The following is a 20,632-nucleotide window of genomic DNA, read 5'->3' as shown; positions in this document are numbered from 1 at the left end:
TCGAACTCAGGCTTAGATCAAGAACAAAAGAGACAGAAAGGACTCGGAACGGCGGGGAGAAGGACGGAGTGACCCCAAACATCTCATCACCAGACTACTTTAGTGAGAGTAGAGCCAGTACTAGAAACAACCAGAACAGCAGCGATAGCCGCTGCTGACGCACTAACCCAAACCACGTTGCGCGTAACATCTCCGCCGGTCCCTGAAACATACGCCGGGAATAGCTGAGCAATGTGTGTTTGTAACCTGATCCGGATCGGCGTCTGGGTCGGGTCTAGAGCGATCGCCGCGCCAAATTTTCGGGTACGGATCGTCGGTGAACTGTGATTGTCTGGCGAGACGCTCCTTCCAGGAGGAACCTCCGGCCCGTACAGGACAGTATGTAGGGAATACAGACCAGGCGCAACAAATACGCTATTTAGATATTAGGTGAAACGCTGTTTGAAACGTGAGCATGGCTTGATGACCACGTTATGGATTTGTCACAAGAATGAAAAACGGCGGTATGCATATTTCGATATAATAGACGGTATATGCGCTAAACGTCTTTCAGATAGGCCTCATAAGTCGTAATGTGGCTATCCATCCTATATCATAACCCCGTACTGCTAGAGGAACACTCTTGTCTGTTCTGCTGTGAAAACAAGTTCCGGGGATGACTGATGTGTTTGCCCGCAGAACTTGAGGGGCACGTTGTTGTCTGTGTTCGAATTCCAGCGTGAATACGTTGCGGTTCGTGCTAGGAGCCAGTTATTTGATGGAACGCCTAACGGCCGTACCGAACGTTAAAATTCGAAAGATTGAGGTGTAAGCAAAAGACAACGTTTTTAGCGCTATTCATGAGCGTATAGATGTTAGATACAATAAGATCAAGCGTGTAACATCAAAACTCAGTATTCTTGTTTTATAAACAGAATTATTGTCTTTATATACATATATTGATACTTTCATAGGTGCGTCGTCTCATAGTAATGATCCAACAGGGCAGCTTTAAATGCCCTTAAACCACTGCATTATGATGGAGATATTATATAGAAACTCATATTTTGTTCACTTACAGCATGTGTCTCGTTAGTTTTGCAGACGTATCTAAATGACAAAAACCACTTTTCGTACTTTCCTTCGTTCCTATGGACGTCGAACTAACAGAGAAAGAATTTCTACCCGCACGGTTTCTTTGGGGCACACATGCATCTATGTGAGATCTGTGTCCTTTTTCTAGATCTGATCAGGTATCCCACGAAAGGTTCACTGACGCTTCAGCCTGAAGTAACAAGAAGAGAAGTGCAGTCTGGATAGAAACTATGCTAACGGTTTCGCAAGACAACATCAGTCAATATTGCCGTACGCCGCTGTTAAACATAATAGAAACGGCGCTCAGTCTCATTTTTATAGTAATCATTTCACGTATCATCTTCTGAACAGCCGGTTATCGCGAGCTAACGTGACTCTTTACTCGAGTCTGATCTATCTGCTCTTCAGGTAGCCAGCAGAAGTTCGGCGTTACGACAAAAGCTAGCGCCAGCACTCCTGATAGCGATAGAGCTTAAGTGACGTGTGGGTCTTTCTTAATGCGCCTTCGCCAGTAAAACAGAGAACACGAAACACAGGAGACAGCATGAGGGAAGGTGAGACCAGCGGAGCGTCACTTTGGGATTAACAACGGACCGAGCTGTTCAGACAAAATCGAACGTGTTGATCATCCCTTCAATTAGATTTTCTTCGCCAGTCGCTTGAGTTGACCATCTTCGCGGCGCCTATGGAAGGTACCGCGCCTGGCAGAGCTCAGTTAACTGCGATCGGTCCTCCCATAGCAGCCGATTGCTAGTGGCGATTGGACCTTGCCGCATCGCATTACGATTAGTAATCCTCGAAAAAAACTAGAGGTAGGAGAGGCTTCTTTACTAAGGAGGTGTCTGACGTTAAGCCAAAGACTCTGAAAGAAGGAGTGTAATAGTTTGAGGTAGTGAATGTTAAACTGTTCTGCCGTCGCCAGTCAACGATTGAGCGTCGAGCCGTGACTATAGTTAGAAGTAGCAGATCGTAACCATTACAATGATCGAAAGTACTTCGCATGTCGAATGTCTATGGGACCGGACAGCGTTATACAGGAATGCAGGCGTGAACCATCGTCAGATTCGGTTGGTCAAAGACAGCGGTCTACATTTTCCTCCGATTTACCCTATCTCTGTAGCTGCAGCACCAGCGTCACCGAGAGCATAACCCGCAGTGAAATATCTCTGAGGCTCTAGATAGCAAGCATGTCAAGTCGCCGTTAATACGAGCAGCCATGTGGAGCCATAACAACACAGCTAACTCCGCCAGCAAACCTAACGTGCAAAGGATTTCAGCGTGCCAAGTCCAACCCGCCACCTACGACATTACCGTTGCTCAAGTTGTCGATTGATCATGTTCGACAAGTCGCCTGAGCATCTACGTTTCACCCTGCGTAAGTCCGATCGTAATGCCCATTCCTTAACCTTTCGCGACGCGCAAACGGGATCATCAGTCCGACATAGACATACGACGTTGGGCTTTCCCAAGATCATCAGCCTTTTTCCTCTGGTCGATGCAGGTCGAATCGAATCCGGACATACGGATTCTCCTTAGACTGTTCTGCTGATATTTGCAGCGAAGCTCCGTGCTCAGTATTTGGACAAATTCGTCCTTTGGCTCGGCCGCGACAATGATCATAATCAGCATCATTATTGGCATCACCTGCATCGTCTGCTATCCTGATCTCGTTGATGGCCGATACGGAAAAGACGCAGAAAAAAGTTAAAGGTGGAGGCTGGCAAGCTCTTTACAGCAGCGAATTCAAGGGCGGTGGAAAAAATATAACTGTATGCGATAAAAATATAACCTTTCTTGCTTTATGCTAGTTACAACGATTGCCAGCTGCCAACCAGCGATCGCTGGCGGACAGCCACAAACAGTCGCACCAATCGCGAGTAGCCTACAAACTCAGCAATTTGGGACATCGACTTTCAAACCACGCGACCATTCAGATAAAGTACAAATAAATAAAAAAGCGAACTCAAGTTTGCAAACAGACAAGCTGCTGGGGAATGTTTTGCGTGTAGCTATTTGCTTCGAATGAGGTTTGAGTTACATCTAACTCGAGAAGAGGAGGGGACGCATTGACGTCACAATATTCTTCCTGTTAACTAGGGATTCTTCAGATGGCACTGATATGTATTAGGGTTAAACTAATGTAGCCACATCAGTTGATACGTATTGACGGAAACATATGGTCGTGGCAACACGACAAAAGTCAAATTCGTCAGCCGACGAACACAGTTCGAACCTACTAAAGCCATTTTGTTAATTCGGTACCGACTTCTTCGAACAGCGTGAATAAGACGACCGCCCGCCGCCTCGTATTGCAAACTACGTTTACGATTTACGGGCGCGATCGAGTTGATCCGAGCTTGGCAAATGGCATAAAGCGACCTGTCAACGATGAATTCTCTTTTCGTATTCTGCACTGTTGCGTAACATTGTTTGATCATAAAGGTCGCCTAACGGTTGAGGTAGCAGCTGTCGCGGCCTCGGCAATAACTGAGATTAGATAAGTTGACCTTATACAAATATAAGTAGTAGTAGTAGCAATAATTTGAATTCTGTAAAAAAAAAGAAGGAGTTTCGTTTCGCCTGTTTTTCTATTCGAGCATAATTTAACATCCATTATAGGGGCAAAAGCAACTTCAAACGTTGCCTATCGATTTGCTATCATGATCACAATGTCGGCATTCGAACTGACACAAGATAACTGATTGAAAAGACATGTTTTGTCTTCGTTGGATGCCAGTCAGTTGATTGTATAGTCGAGTATGATGGAACGAAGTTCAAGGTCAAAAATTTTATCCAGTTTATTTACCCTATCGAGCGCATCATGGTATCTTACTAAACTCTATATTTGCTTAAATCTGCCAAAGAATGTGGGCGACTAAATGAAAGATTTAACACTCGTCTTACTTCAATGCAATGGGTACTGCTTGTTTCCGCAACTTCCTCCATCCGCATGGCTTCGTTATCAATTTCAATTGTTCTACCCTGTCGACACAGGCATACACACACTATTGCCATCAACCCGCCCAACCAACCCACAACTATTAGCACCCCACAGCCTCGATAAAGATTCAGTAGAAACGGCTAGTCTAATTTATTCGGGATACTTTATTACCTGTGGCTAAGCGGTCGAGTCAAGCCTCTCTACGAAAACCACCAACGATGCAGCTTGATCTTTCATCTTGGCGCTCCACCGTTCTCTCGATAGCCGATCATGATAGGCCGCATTGTCCAGAGCTTTGAGCCTGCCACAGTTCACCTTGTCTCGCCAACGCGCACTTGATCGTGGCCATGACGTTGTCGCTGGGCTGCTGAATGCCCCTGCATTGGTCGAAGGGAACTTCGCTTGGCTAACCTTCCGGCACTGTCGCTGTTGTGTGCCCCATACAGCCACTCGACAGGCAAACGTCTCCGGACGACGTTACTGCGTCGGGAACAAGACAACAGTGATAACAGAACCTTTCTATTCGAAAGGCAATCACACCGCGCCCGGAGGCGGAGTTGGTTCCTTGGTGATCAATGGATGAAGTACTATATGAATGGGATAGAAGATTAATATACTAGTAAGGTGTTAACGCTACCGACTTCATAAAAACTGGTGGTTTTTAAGGTCTTTTCGTGCTTGCATTTCACATGGTCAGGAGCTATCGTGCCGAGTGCGCAGCTTTGCGTGCTACAGCGAGTCGCTATGGAGGAGACGGAATAAAGCGAAATTCAGAAACCGATCGATACAATCAAACCTAGAAAAAAGGGATTAGTGTTTGATCAAAGAAAAAGAGACGTTTGGACGATGCAGATTTCATTTTGCACGCTACAGGGCACAGCGTGCATCACCCCGATGTCAGGGCAGGGGCTCGGGTGGTGGCGTAGCGAACGCACGATTGACACTGATTCATCGACGTGAGAGGACGCTATCGGACTTGACAGCAGCCTATCGAATCGAATGGTTGGACCGAACATTGATAACATGTACAAATATTACCCCGTTGCTATCGATACAACTGATAGGCACAGCATGTGTATGCTTTTCACATTGAGTTTAACTGGGAACACCGTAGTAGATTAAAATGTATCCTGTTTTGTTAGCCGTATCGGACACTTGATGTTTATCTGTTAAAAACGAAGTATTCGTAGAGCAATCAAAGCGTAGATTTGACTGAGTGGCAAAAATAAAAACAAAATCACTGAAGTTGGACAGTGTTATTGTGGCTGGACTTACTCCTGCTATTGTGTTCGCAACGGATATCTAAGCTAATACAAAACAAAAGGGCGCCCGAGTCTATATGACGTGGACGTAGCGGGAGGTGAAGTTGTATCTGTAAAGCTTAAAAATATTCTCATTCGACTGACATCACTTGCTGCCTGATGTCGGCTGGAAGATACGAAGACCACGGGCAAAGTAAGGTAGCTAACGCACTTTGCAACTTACTGGACTCCTTAAGTTCTGTGAAAGGATGACTATGATACATACAAAATTCAGAAGCAATTTGCAATTTTACGGTATAGTTAGTGGCACCTAATAGCGCAATAACCAAGTAGAGCTATAATGGTATGAGGATTAGCTTAGCAGCTAGAACAGAGATATCTGGTCTAACCTAGAGCCTCGGTAACCATGGCTCATGGTAATATATAGAACGCCATAGAACCAATCAGCAGAATCAGCAGACTAACAGGTATCGTCCCTCTTGCATGTAAGTTACGACGTGTTTGATTTAAATTTCACAAATAAGTTGTGCTTCTTTGAGGGACGATACCAGCGTAGTTTCCCACATTACATTATGACTGACATTACCGTAATATCAACCAATCTGACAATATACCGTCAAGCGTTTTTCGACCGCTTACGACCTACAGTTTTTAATTGCCAAAGACATCAGAGGCTCCCGCAGATTCCAGTCGGCTAACGCGATGCCCCTATAATCCATTCTACGCAGCTGAAGGTGATGTCCCTGCAACAGTGTCGGAAGACGTCCACAGAAGTACTAATCCGCAGGAAACATTTGCCACGGGGCCTTCCTGACGATGATGCTAGTTTAATCTGCTAATGCGGCTAATGATGATGCCATTGGTGCTATTTCTGCAACGATCGTATCCTCCTGTGGTGACCGTTAACACTTTCCCGGTATTTGTTTCGTAATTCGTTCATCGCATGTTGTTCGCTGACTTGCTATGTTACTTAATTCGCTAGTTAGGCTTAGCTTTTAGACATCGCTAGATTTCTTCATTCTTTATTTGTTGGCGTTTTTTCATTTCGTGGAAGAGGCGCGTTCTTAATCGAACTACTACCGCTACGTTGTCGCCATGTCCGTGGCTACCACCATCATTCCGGTGGCTGCCATTACCCCACCGTAGCTCGTACCCGAGAATTCACGGGTAAAGCGAACGACTATGGGAAAAACATAGAACTAAGCTACCGTGACAACGACAGCAACAAATGCAGACGACAGGGCTACCGTGCGCGTCGTCTGCTGAAGCAGAAATAGGATTCGCTTTTGGCGTGCATTGATGACGTTCTTACATTGGATATATAGGTAGAACTATGATTATAAACAATAAGGTGGAGAAATGCAAATGTCTGGGTTCGTCTAGACAGACATCCGTGCTGGTTGCCCGGCGAGCAAACTGTCGAGTTCGACCGGGAAGCCAGTCTAAGCATATAGGCGAAAAGTAGCGAAGTACTGATTGCCGTTGCTTTGACTGGTGGTTAGTGATGAATCATTTATGCGCTCTATGCTTGAAGACACTGTGAATGATTGAGGTATCTAACACGTATTCGATCGGCGGGACGATTTAGCGCTGACAGTGAAGATCGAACTTGGTGTAAGTAGCAGACTTTAACGCAAGAATCATCAAGACAGCGCACAGTCGATGGTCTCGAACAGTGCACGAAATAGAAACAAGATTCGAGTTGATTTATTCGGAGCTATTATGAAGCATCTATATTATAAAAGAAAAAAAAAAACAATTCTATATTATTCAGAGCCATTTAAGACTACGGAATGGCAATGACCCGAATAGGAATTCATCTACAAGGGCTGTTTGCGCAGAACATACAAGTAGTACGAATGGTTATTCCCGTTCAAATCAAGCTCCACACTTTTCGACGCGCATGTGAACGTGAGAACAAATCGGTTCTTAAAGACTTATTAAAGTAAAGCATATCTGTTACACGATTGTTTTTGTTTACTTAATTGTTTATTGTATAACTCTTGTGAGTTTTCAATAAGTGACAGCCGCGGTCTTAGAACCATATGATCGAAATGTTTAAACGGACTCTTCAACACATCACGGCAGGGTTTGATACTGGATATATTATAGCTCGAATTTTTATATTGTCCAAAGCACACTCTCGAGTATCAAACGTTGCTACGCTTGGAAATTTATGTGCGGGCAAATCTTCCCCGTAATACCATAGCGTTTCTTTGACTATTCCATTTTCGCCGCGGAATTTACTCTCTTGAAAACGGTGCGAGTTCTTTGCTATTTAATCTCTTCTTGGATAGTACATTGCAGTGCACATAGAGTAATCGTTATCCTATAACTATATAGAGAACATCGAAACGACAGAGAGAAAGCTGGGTTAAGATTTGATGCTACATTTTTATAAAAATAACAACAGTTTTCACTTAGCTTGGGCTGTTCGATCGTTCGGAATCGTATCAGGCCTTTTTTATGGGGGTCTGTCCAACATGGATTTTGGACAGTTCGGCATAACCACTTAGAGGGGTCGTGCGGCGCCGCTGTCATTAGTTGATTTCGTAGCAATGTTTTGTGTGCATTTTTCTTAGGGGTTCAGTGCTTGGCTCGCGTTACCTGGATTGTTTAGCGCCAGAGGTTCCCGTATGATCCTAAAAGGCGCAGTATTCATCGTGTCGGTATATAACGATAGGCGGCGGTGTTAGATGTACCGGCTCTGACAACAAAACAAAACTTACGTATTACACCATGTATTGCGAATTGTTACGTCTGGCCGATACTAAGACCGACTGTGCTTCGAGAGACAACGCAATGAAATAACATAAAATATCGATATTGAGGACCATTATTCAGCGGGACTGTGAGTCAAACGCTCGGGCCTTGTCCTAGCGGCGACTACGATAATAGTGACCGACAAGTGTTCATTCGATGTTTTGATAATCAACTATGTCGAAACTTCCCAGCTCCGGTTAGAACAGGTCAGCTGAGTTTCTGTTGAAACCACTTGAATGCTTTCTCTAGAATGAAGCAAAAAACGATCAGTTAAGGTCTACATTACGCTTTCTGCATTTTTCAACAAGTTTTCTGCATTTGTTAACGAGTAGATGAAAGATAGTAAAATGCGTATGTTAAGGCTGCTAGCAGATCTAAACTCATATATCTAGTGTTATCGTGACGCACGCTTGCAATTTGTAATTCTTGCTCTTGAATCATAGCAAGTAAGGATCGTAGCAAAAATAACATTTGTTTCTTCTACTATTGCATTAACTTGGTCTACCCATGCATCGTCCATTTTACAAATGTTCTATCTTCTTTCGCTAACTGTTTCCTAATAATCGTTGATAGCATCTTCACTAAGTTTCTATCAATGCTGCTCTAGTGTTGATTTTCTCGACCATGCGTGCTTTTTTCATATGCTTTTCTCGCACTGGGTCAGTACTGCGACACGCCTGACGCCAACGGCGCCTGCCTACTTCTTACTGCTCGAAAGCCCCCGGTAACAGAATAAAATCTCTGCAGCATTAGGTCGAAGTTGATCTAAGTGGAGCAACTACCGCAAAACTTTCATTTGCCCTCTTTCGGTAATGGTCGTTCTTCTTTCCCGTTGGCATTGCCACCTGTAACTTCGTAGTCTTTGTCGCATGCTTCTGTAGCAATCGCGCTTCTTCGGCCTTTCGCTTTTAGTGGTTACTGGCTATCTCGGCTTCTCCGTCCGCATCAAACGTTTTGCCGCTGGTATCCTCCTCCTGGCTTGCGCGGGTTTGCCCGACTATTAGATGGATGCGGGACCGCACGATGAGGGGACAGTGGCAGTAACACTTGTCCTGCGGCCGCCAGGAGCCAACGCCTAGAGTAGTAGGATCGACTGAGCAAACAGAGACAAAAGCCAAGAAAAAAGCTATGAGAAAAAAGCAACGACGATGAGGACTCGGTGAAAAGTTGGTGCTGTGCTGCTGCAACAAACAGCGCGTGCGTATCAACCTTCGGTTGTCAGACAGACGCACCGAAGCGCCCCGCATCATGTTCGCGCATCTTTGTCACGCGGATGTTGGCAAGCATGGCTTTACGTAGTAACTATGTTTATACAGAAATGAGACGCTCTACGGCGTCTATGAAGGGCGGACTACTTCACTATGACGTAATGGTATTAGTAGCAGTTATAGCAGAGACAGAGAACCGTGTCAGCAGGAACACCGCTGGCTTGAGGTAGCTAAACAACTGTTATGCACGTGCACGTGAGTGAACTTTCGTGTGGCCACATGGTAGCTCAATGCAACAAGCAACTAGCAGGGGTGAACGAAAAGAGGCAAGAAAGGGGCAGGAGCAATGGAACAAAACATGTTCGATCATCGACGGCAACAAACATGAACATAAGAGGAGGCGGTTGATGTTGCATGCTACCATCATGTAACATGGAGGCGATACAACGTAATCGATTAGGCAGCATGAGCAATAACACCAATAGGCTAACAATAATAACAACTACGAATCATATGTACGAATACGACAAGGAGGTCGTGCATTGCTTTTTCTTTCGAATCGATGTATTATGTTTACTGATACTGTAGCGTAAATATCTCCGAGAAATCAGAAACTCTGGAATCGACCGGAAATCAAACCTGTGGATCTATGCCAGATTATTGCCTACCGTTTATAGTATCAATTTTGTTTCATTTTATTAGTTCGTTACCGTACATATATACGTCCGTTATCCCCTCAGTTGTTTCGGTTTTCCGCCTGGCTGTGTCGATTCACCACCCTGTGCATAGCCTACCCAAGGAAGAAGAAATGTAAGCAGACAATTAAAGGAGCTTCGGAGCTCACATTGTTTGGTCTGCAATCGCCATCATTTGGCGACGACGCTCCGACGACACCGCCCTTTTAATATCTGTTTGGTTTGATCCGTTTACTCCCTCCCAGATCTTCCTTTCTACCTAATAAGTTTTCCTCTGTTCTATGTCTGCCAGTCTGGTCGCTCCGCTCTCAGTGAGCCGCGTCCGGCATCATCACCGCGTATTGCCAGTGCATCCCGCTTTGCTAAGTACTATCTATCACTAGTGCAGTAACAACCTCAGTGACTGTAGTGAGATCACAGCTTCCTATTGTTGTTTTCTGCGTTGCTGGCAATCCTATGCACGTCCATCGATGCCTCTAGATAGTTGTAGACAATTGTGGATGTCGTCGCTTTACTTGGCGGTGCTTGTCTTGGTGTGCCTTTCGCTTTCTGCCGGTGACCAACAGCATATAATCTGTGATGGAAAAAAATAGCGGCGTTGGCACCGCCATTGCTTCTGTTACAGGTACCGCTATAGCGACGTTTACTAGGGTCGGGGTGATGGCGACGCCAAGAGCCAAAAATCGCTTATACTAGTTGCTAGCTATCTAATCGCAGCGCATTCGTCGTTCGAGAAAAGTCAGACACGTTCTGGACTCGCCGATAATAACCCTACAAAGAGCATCAACGAGGTTGAACGATCGAAGCGGGGCAACCTAAATTCACTATCGACACTGCTGAAATAAGCAGTTGCGAACAGAGAACAATAAGGGGTAACAAAGTAAAAAGCTGAATGAAATAAATATATGAGGAGAAAATCGGGGTTAGGCAGGCAGAACTGCTTAGGCAGCGGCAGAAGCAACAATAACTGTAGAGAATCGGAACGCAAACGAAAGAAGAAAAAACTAATTGTAAGTAATTCATTGTTGACGCTTATAACGCTCATTCAGCACGGTGGTTCGAAAAAGGAAATTTGAGGGACGGTCTACAATAACGCAGCTTTTCAGTAAGCCGTGTCCGTCACTCACTGAGTCAGTAGTCGTCGTTGTTGTGTGCTGACTAGGAACCAGAAAAGGCATCTACTTTTGCGTACGATATGACAGTGTTAATAACACGGTTAGACCGTATCAGCGAATGAACATCACGGCAGCGACATGTGTTTGTGTGGTGGTAACGGGTACTAAAGGGTGCGTGAGGGTCCAGGTTCAAGTCCGAGCGTAGACACGCTACATGTTGCGGTGGGAAGGGCGCGCAGTCTGAAGCAATGTTTAACGGCCCATGTACCGTATATAGAACTCGAAACATTCATCAACGGTGGAGCAAGAAGCGGAGTCATCACGGCCAGCGCCTTCACAATTAAGGAACAAAGTTTTTTTTTTCTCTTTATTTTTTCCTTCTTCATCACAGACGGCTAGTTTCGATCAGTTTGTTGTGGCCACTGTTGCTGATGGCGTCCATTGCAGCCCCCAATCAAGCTCTTCTATCGTGGTATGATGCTGCTCTAGTAATACTAGTAATGTTTTATGATAGTTATAGATAGAACAAATCGCTACTATCGCCGTTGCATTGCCGCAGTATGCTGCTCATCTCGGCGTTACCACCCACTTTTTTCTGGGTGTCATTGTTATTATTTTTGCTCATACTGCGGTGCTGCTTACCATAGCAGCAACAACGGTGGCTAAAAATATCAACGATGTCCAAGACTCTACCGCCTCTGCCTCATCATAGTGGCGATGCTGGCGGCGCTAACACTCCAATAAAAGCTGCTGAGCTGAAGATAATATTAACATTTAATAACAACAATGCTACGAAATCAGGCGCTGAGGGTTTCTGCCATTGATGTTGCTATCACTGTTGTTGTGCTCTGCTGTTGTTGCTTCATTGTTGTCGTGCACCGTTGTTCTTGCTGGGTTTGCCACTTTTATTGCGGCCATGGCCACGGATGCGGTCCTGTTGGCGTTGCGTCGGTGACGATCATTCTCATCGTCGCTGCTATTTCTAACCTGTAGAGCGGTTGACGTTGCACCGGCAATGACAAATAGCAGCAACAGACATCGCCCACTTTCGTATACCTACCGTGTCTGTACCAGTAGGACGAAACCCAACGGTGGCGCAACGCCTAGCAACAAGTTCAAGGTTACGTTGACCTTGTCGCTGACGGTTTAGCCGTCGGCGCTATCTCGCGGCGTAGTTTTAGCGGATCATCAAAAGCCTCTCGCTGTTGGTTGAGTTGTTTCATGACAAGAGATGAGCTCGGGCGAGAGCAGCGCGACGCCAGAGAAGCGGGAAAAAGCGAAAGTGGCTGACGCTGTCATGACGCATCCGTGGCATGATACTCATACCGCTGTTGATTGTTGGTGGCACACGAGCGTTTATAAGTCAAGGCGTCGTAAGCTTGCCGTCTTGTAGTTCATGTTCAAGGGCGACAATCGCAATGAAGAGCAACCTTCGCAGGGGCATGCGTCAAGAGCGGTACCCATCATGGATTGACATTGAAACTATGCTATTGTTGTTTTTCTGGTATTTTTTACTTGCACTCTATATGATGTTTGGGAGAATAGGGGCATGTTCAAGGCGATGAAAAATTAATTTAAGAATTCGAAAAAAAAAGGGATTTCAAACAAACCTGATCTGCTGTGCAACGTGGCCGAAGAACAGCTCCTTTACGATAAGTTGGATCAGGAATAAAATTCCTCGTTGCCATTGCTGCCGTATGGCTTTTACGCGAGCACTTTTCTCCTTGGCGATCATCTTCTTCGAAATAGCCAATAATAATAGTGTGTGGCAAATTTTTCGACCTATAAGCAGAAATATATCAATTTATTACTTGCCGCGGCAATGGCAAAACGCAGTTTCTTTTGAGATCTCCGTTATATTGCTTGGCTTGCCTGCACTAGACTTAAGTTGGTCCTCCTTTAGTAGTCTTTTCTCCACTGCCAAAGTGGCTATCGCACAAAAATTAGCTCTTCCGCCTATAGGAAAAGCCAGTTCAATACTGACATTCACGTAATATCTAAGCTAGCTTAGCTTCGTTAGCGTTAACGTAAATCATTGGGCTCATACGATCGGCGTAAGAACGACTACGAATAGATCAGTTGTTGTCATTCGAAGGGTCCAGGATTGACCGCCCTAAACAAAGATTGAGGCGGGAAAGAAGATCTTCTTCGTGCTTGATTGCTACTATATGGTAATGCGATGTACTTGTGATCGCTACATTCGAGACAGGCAGAGAAAAAAGGGACAGTAAAACTAAGAACTTTGACCACCACGGAGCATTTGCGAGTACACGATCAGGTCTAGGCTCCGTCGATTCCCCTTTCATGTTCTTCATTATCTTGATTTCTTCGGTTATTACTATGCTGCAGTAATAGCAATACAGCAAAAGCTCTGAGCGCTGTTGTCGTCAACGAGGAAAAAAGCAGTCACCACAAAGAGCTATAATTGCAGAAGTGGTTTTTCGTCGCCTAACATATTCCGGGTATTTTTTTTGGTAGATTCAACAAATGTCTACTACAAGTTTAGTAGCCCGGAATAAATTTTTCAGGCCTCGTTTTCTTGTGACCTAGGAAGGAATAGCTTGTAAATATTAATTGGTGATCCGAAAATTACATTTTATGTGTTCCGGATGATCACTTACTGTTTTAGTGAATCAGGTTTTATACTGTCCATTGTTGGGAAGAAATCTTTAAGAGCAAGTTTCTTGTATTCAATTCATATATTTACCTAAAAAAACTTTCTAGATTTCAGTAAATACTTCGTAAATACAGTAAATAAATACTTGCGTAAATTGCATGCGCTAAAGGGAAATTTGTAGCAATCACAGTCGTCATGGTTTTGAATGTCAGAATGTTTTTGATAGATAGCGCGGTCGTAGTACACCGGGGTACAGACGATAGTTGGGCAACTTCGTAAACAATACGAAGTACGCAATTATCAAAGTGTCTGCTGTTAATACTTCCAACAGCCCCACTTCTGCAAATGACAAGGAACGTTGTGAAAATCATCTTTGTTAAGAGAGCGCGAAAAGGGAGCAGACTATGTAACGAGATCGTGTAGGCCAATATCTGATGCATTTCGCCTTTCTAATTACGATCATTCTGCGGCTGAAGCCTCCTCACAAGCATTTGAGCCGTAATTTATTTATTTTTTATATTTTTAGCGTTTTTTTTTTCATGAACAGGTTTTAGGAATTGTCTCGGCTACTATGCCGTTTTATAGATACGTTGGAGAAACCCTAGATTAGTCTAGCAAGATTCATCCCGACTAGATCTTATAGTGGAAACAGGTTCTTGTACCACCATGGGATCTACTGTGTCAGCAGAAAACCTGATTTTAAAGCCGTAGTCGTCATGCGCGAACAGCGTCAAAATTCAATTATGCAGGTAAGTATCTGTCAAAATATAAACGATGCCAGAATTCTCAGCACATCCTATCTTTTCTGCCCACAAGAACCCTCAGGTATGTCCTGTTCTACTTCAGCTTTTGTACGGCAGCTCTTGCAGCTTATATACCTAATATGTTTAGCTTCAAACTTGATGTTTGCATTAGCGTTGCGACGCAGACGTATTGTCGCTATGACAACATCTTCTCTGTCTGCGGGTAAATAGAATCAATATTCGCGCACTCCCGATGACGGCGTGCTCCGCCATCGTAGCGCAGTTATCATGATCTAGTTGGCTTGCTCAATACTAATATATGATTTGTTATTTCTCTTACCTTTTCGTTAGTATTTGTGACCTTCGACCCGAAACGAACTGCGCTTCTTGATGCCTGTCTGCTGCAACCGTTTCTGGAGAATTTCTTGAAGATGAAGACACAGTTGATTAGCGTACTCGTTTGATATCCTATAGGTTTGATTTCTGCTGTCAGCTCCAGTCTCTGAACTAGAAATTACTGCTACACGTTTGCATAGCGCAAATAAAATATTCACATACACATGAACAGACACACACAGACAATCAGTCTTGTCAATTCACACTAGCTAAGTTCAACCAATACAACGCATTCTCCAGCTGCCGGCTAAAACAATGCCGAACGACAGTATGGGACGTACAACTTCAAACATCCATTTAGCGCATTCGCACTTTTACAGACACGCGACATTTTACACGATCGACGCAACGCGACGCTTCTCACACGGTCGGCTTAATCGCGTCACATTGATTTTCTCTTCCAAAAGGCCTATACGCGCGGTTCCGTGCCTTAATATACTTCGCGACGTGCGCGTCTGAACCGCATTCGACATAGGCAAGTTGCACGGGATATCGAAAGGCTTGAAGGGAGGTAGCAGGTAAAAATCTTCACGGAATCCTTGACTTTGATCGGCACGTCCTTCGTCACGACCTTATTTTGCTTCTTTTCCGTCTCGACGTTAGGCAGGAGGGCTTTGTGTATTCATGGACATGATTTCTGACACCTTCTTCCAGCTTTGACATCATTGCGGATCATCCTCCGGATGGCAAAACCACCCCTCGAAAGCTTTGCTTTTTGTTTTCGTCTTCTTCCTTCTTCCGTTTCTTTCTTTCAAATTTATACAACGAGATGAGAACCGCAACCTTGCCTAGCTTGTTACACACGACAGCGTAAATCTACTCCTAGCCTACTCCTTCGCTAAAGATATCAGGGCAATAAGCTTGCCAGTGCTACTTGAACTACTCCACTTCCAAATTACCCTTTTCTTCTAATTAACCACAAACCCGCCTGTAACATTAATAAAAGGCGCAATCCGTGACCTTATTTTGCTCATCACCGGTAGCAGACGAAATGACGAAAAAAACACAGAAGTAGCACGCACGAAAGCACGTTGTTTCACACGATGCGTTATGGACATTAGCATTGGTACTTATTACTTTATACTTCTAATAGACTTATATGAGCCGCTGCAGCCTGGCAATCGCCTCTAACTAACAACCAGTATCAGGAGAGGCAGCACGACGACAAGAACCGTCACCACAGGCTGCACGGAGTGTGCGCCTGGACTAGTCAGTGGCGGGGAGGCGTCTGGCTCCAGCGGAGAAAATGGCGAGGGAAAGTCAAGACCGGACGGGATGGGTCGACCCAACCCGACCCAACGAGAACCAGCAAACGCAGGCCGAACAGGCACCAGTAGTAGATAGGAGAACGCCGAACCGCGCCGCGGTTAGTGGTACCGCAACGGCGGCTGATAGCGGCTGCTGTGAAAGCCGCGGCGGCGTCTGTTGTTGCTGTCGGTGCCACTGTGACCGACGAGTTACTCCACGAGCAAAATGACTACTACTACTGTTACTATAATATGACGGCGACGGCTGCTGCCGGTGCTAGTGGGCTTGCCGGCGCATTCAGAGCGTGGCTCCCAGGCTGCGCCAATCAACGCAGTCCAAATCAGGAGCCGAGGACTAAACATGCACGAGTTACGAGTGTCGTAAAGGACTGAGGGGGTGGAGGTTGTAGTCCGAGCACAGAACACCCGAACGCTTCAACAGTACGTGTTGCTGTTGCTGATCGTGTTGTTACTGCGGCAACTAGCCATGCGACAATCGCTACTGGTGATTCGTTGTTTTCGTTGGCCGTTGAAGTAACGATGTTGAACGGTGGGCGATAAGCGTGCAGCCTGGCAGCACACTGACGCGAGGCGCCAGCCAATTCGCCAGGCGCCGGACAACAACGAACAAAATAACTAAGCTAGCCGGAGTTGAAAAAGGCCAGAGACGAGACAATGTTGCTGTCACTGATGTTGCTGAACAGCGATAGACGGTCATTTCTCTATTCTTGAGCAAAGGCAATTGTGAGGGGGAGGCGATAAGCGCGGCTTCGAAGAGGGTGACGCATGTGCGACGCATCATTTGCATTGCCTATGAATGTTTCGGGTTTTAGGTCTAGTATCAACTTGAACTAGTTAATCATTGCTGCTTCAGACGGGTGGCGGTTTCTCCAGCATTAGAAGGTTGATTGTGTGTGCAGCAGTTCAGTGCTGATTCTGAACCCCACCTCATTATCAAATATTATTGAATTTAATGGGAAGTAAACACGTTACCACTGCACCATCACGGGGGCACTGTGTGCCGCCTAAGTGAAGTGTTGACCCCACGCAAGCTTGATTGAGTATGAGTATATAGGAATAGGACTAGTTGTGACCTCGGTATGTTCATATGCGGGTATTCGTCGAAATGCAGGTAGCTGAATAGTAAGTATGGAGTGTTGTCCAAAAAGTTGGTATGAAGGACATGAAGAACGTGTAGGAAATGACTCGAGGATGAAGTACAAAAACTGATCTGACTGAACGCGAATTTCCGTGGTATAGTACGCAATACACTCGACCTTGCAGGGACGTTCTGTAGCTTGAATGCTTTGAAACGCACGATAATCGTAACATTTTATGGGGACAATCCGATGTCTTTATCAACACAAACACCTATACAATCATGGCATCTTCTTTTTCTTGCCAACTTCTAAAAAATCCGCTCTCAACAAATCTGCTTCAAGCATGCTTTCCAATCGCTTCCTGGTCACCACTTCACGGTCAGTTGTTAGCGCGTAAACTATAACTTCTGAAAAAACAACATTACATATATTGTCATGCTATACAACCTAACCTACGAGTCTTTTTGCGATTGGCAGAACAGATCTTTAGCAGATCGCCGAAATAATCTTGACTATTGATCATCTGCATCCATCCTTTTACCATAGGGGAAGATTAGGTGAAGGGGTGAACCCCAAAAGGCGTCCGTTCCTTTACCTACTCCCTTAAAAGACTCGAGACAGCCCCAGACGACGAAGACCAGCGGATCAGGATCATGAACTAAAACGGTGCAAAGCTCTCTATCAAACATACAGGGTCATCAATTGCCTCTATCCCTCATACTTCCTCTATGAAACTTATCAGGCCTAAACGTCTTGCGACGATAAGACCACACCGACAAAATGGCCACCAACTAGTTCGATCATTGACGACGATCGAGTGCAATCTATTCAGGCCTAACTCGAGGAAAAGAAAAAGGAAAAGACAAAAAAGGGAAAAAATAAATCAGAAAAAAAAAATGTGCAAACTTGAACTTCACTAGCAAGCTGCTTATTCGGCAACGGGCTGGTGGTCCGCAGCTGAGGCGCGATCACGATACGGTCACTGCCGTTATATCGGAGCAAGCGATGTAGGATCACCTATCCTTCTGCTTCGCTTCTTATTCTCGTCGGGAGTCAGGTCAGCGTTTTTTTTCTCTTGACGCGGCCTACTCGTCTTATGTTAGAACGAAATAAGAAACGAAGATCCAGAGAGAATCGGCCAACTTAGAAAGATCGTGCATCAGTAGGGGATGAAGTAGACAAGGACAAGACGAGAGAGATCGGAGATCTCGAGGCAAGAAGAATGAGTCGATAGTCGTGCTGCGGGTTCAGCGCCATTATTGTGGTGCTCAGTTGCGACGAATACTTCGATGTGACGTCACCACCGGGTCAACGAATCCGACATAGCAAGCCTGGCCAACTCGGCCAAAATGACCAGTTACGGTATATCTACATACAGTCCAGATCCAGACTCCATCAATGACGCAGACAGTTAGACCCATACGAGTAGCCGGTGATAGGCCATCGAACATGTCTCCTGCCGGGCTAGTCGAGTTAAAGGTCTCAGCTACGCAACACTGGACCCCACTGCGGACTAAAAATTGCTGCTTCATCTATATATAAGACGAGCAAGGCGAAATCTTGAGTAGAGCTCAACGGTGTCTTTATACCGCGCCTTTGTTCTTCTGTAGGACTTCACTATTGTTCAGGGGATCGAAGGAACAGTATTAGCGGTACCACTAACATGAATACAATCCTGTGAGAAATATGCACGAAATCCGATTCGATTTGCATCATTTCATCAGCTGTACGTTGTCTACATAGAGGTAGTGAGAGCAAAGTTTGCGCATATATTCATGCGCGAAATATGTTATGGATGGCCAATAGCAACTATGAAACCCTTAAAAAAATATCTACATATAAATTGCTCTCAACGTCATATATAAAAGCCCCCGGTACGCCACATAATCCTATAAGAACAACATAGAATAATTTTATTTCAAATCCATGACAGCTTCTGTGAATATGGTAAAGTCTTGTTGCCTCAGATCAAGCCTTCACTGTAATTCGTTCACTCAAATGGACACAATCTTGAACCCCTGAATATGTGCCTTGTTTCGCTGAATGAATGGATTGCTCAATTCGATACTAGGAAAAGCCTATCTTCGCTCGTAGGGGTGCCCCTCAAAGCGCATTGTTGATGCCTCTATTTAGGCCGCAGCGGCCGCTACCGCCGCTGTTGTTGTAGCTCATGCTGTCTTGTTTAGCTGGTTTCGTTCGGCTGACTCAGTGACCTAATTCCGCACGCTATGTATTCCGCTCGATATGAGCAACCGCTTCGTGAACGCACAGTGAGCGAATTGGTGCTCGGTGCCGATGGATGAGGTGGCGTACTTCGGCGCAGATCAGTACCGCTTGGCGGCTAACGGTATGGATCGATCAGAGTCGGATTCAATCGGAGCGAAACGTTCTTTGTCGCGAACGTAGACTCTTGTGGGACGTGTATATCTGATAGGCAGACAGATCGATCGGTATATGCTCGGTAGAGGTGACTCAGAAGGGAAGTATAAAAACAAGAATTTTTCTTTAAGGTTGAAGTGTTGGTGATTTTTTTAATGAAACTGAAAATGTCGAAAAAGATAAAAGTGAAGAAGAATCAAATAGAGGTGATGGTTTTCATTTGGCAACAAAAACAAGTACATAATGGCCACTGACCTATACGCTCATGAAGGTGTCCAATGTGGAACGAGTGGCGGCGCGTCCATTCGCTTAATGTATGCCGATATCTGTGTATATATATAGATAAATCTGGTGGACTGAGTGTCAGGTACAAGGAAATCGAATACAAGGAAACAACATTATACATACATCAACGCCAAACGTCACCGGTCAGACAACCAGGTATATACCTTATTTAGACCGATGTCATAATAACGTCAAATACCGACGTACGCCCTTACTTATTTTAATAATTTCGATGAAATTCACTGCAAAGAGTTAACTAAATGTTACAGCGTTATTGTACTGAAGCTACAAAGACAAGTCTGGTGCAGACATAGCAGAACAATAGAAGCAAAATCAGAAAAGCTAGAATCCGTATATATATCAAACGTTTTTGCATGACAGTTTGTGAATATTATCATTTACTATTAGATGGTGCCCAATACTAAAATAATAAGAACATGTACTTGACCTGCGAGCGAAAGAGAGCTATGTAATCTAACCTGCCAAAGGTCGAGACTGCTTTCTAAGTTTTTTTTTTAGATTATAGCCGATTGAGCTATATACATATGTGCTTGATCATCGACTACCCAGTAGAAAAGAAAACCGCTTCTTGTGGAAAGGACTTCTATTGAAGACACCAGAAACTCACTCCGTCTACTCCTTGGTTTTTCCATTGTTGCACGCACCGTTTCCTACATATGGAGGGTTTTTGCAGCAAGAGCCACTGCAGCTTGAGATGACGGTCAATATTAAATAGTATGTACGGTTATGCTAAAGAAAGACCTTCATTGAGCTGATGTTTGCATCGGTACATTATCCCACACAATG

At 44.8% G+C, this 20,632-nt stretch overlaps 1 protein-coding gene across 1 annotated transcript in view; it reads left to right on the top strand.

The window, feature by feature from the left end:
- Nucleotides 1-20,632, top strand: part of LOC111249698 (uncharacterized) — a 49,484-nt gene that overhangs the window by 27,997 nt on the left and 855 nt on the right. The gene's annotated exons all lie outside the window — the stretch shown is intronic.

This window comes from Varroa destructor, unplaced genomic scaffold (assembly GCF_002443255.2).
Source record: "Varroa destructor unplaced genomic scaffold, Vdes_3.0 BEIS01000004.1, whole genome shotgun sequence".
In the NCBI taxonomy this organism is placed as follows: domain Eukaryota; kingdom Metazoa; phylum Arthropoda; class Arachnida; order Mesostigmata; family Varroidae; genus Varroa; species Varroa destructor.
The sequence above is the reverse complement of the archived record's forward strand: the minus strand, read 5'-3'. Positions and strand labels throughout refer to the sequence as shown.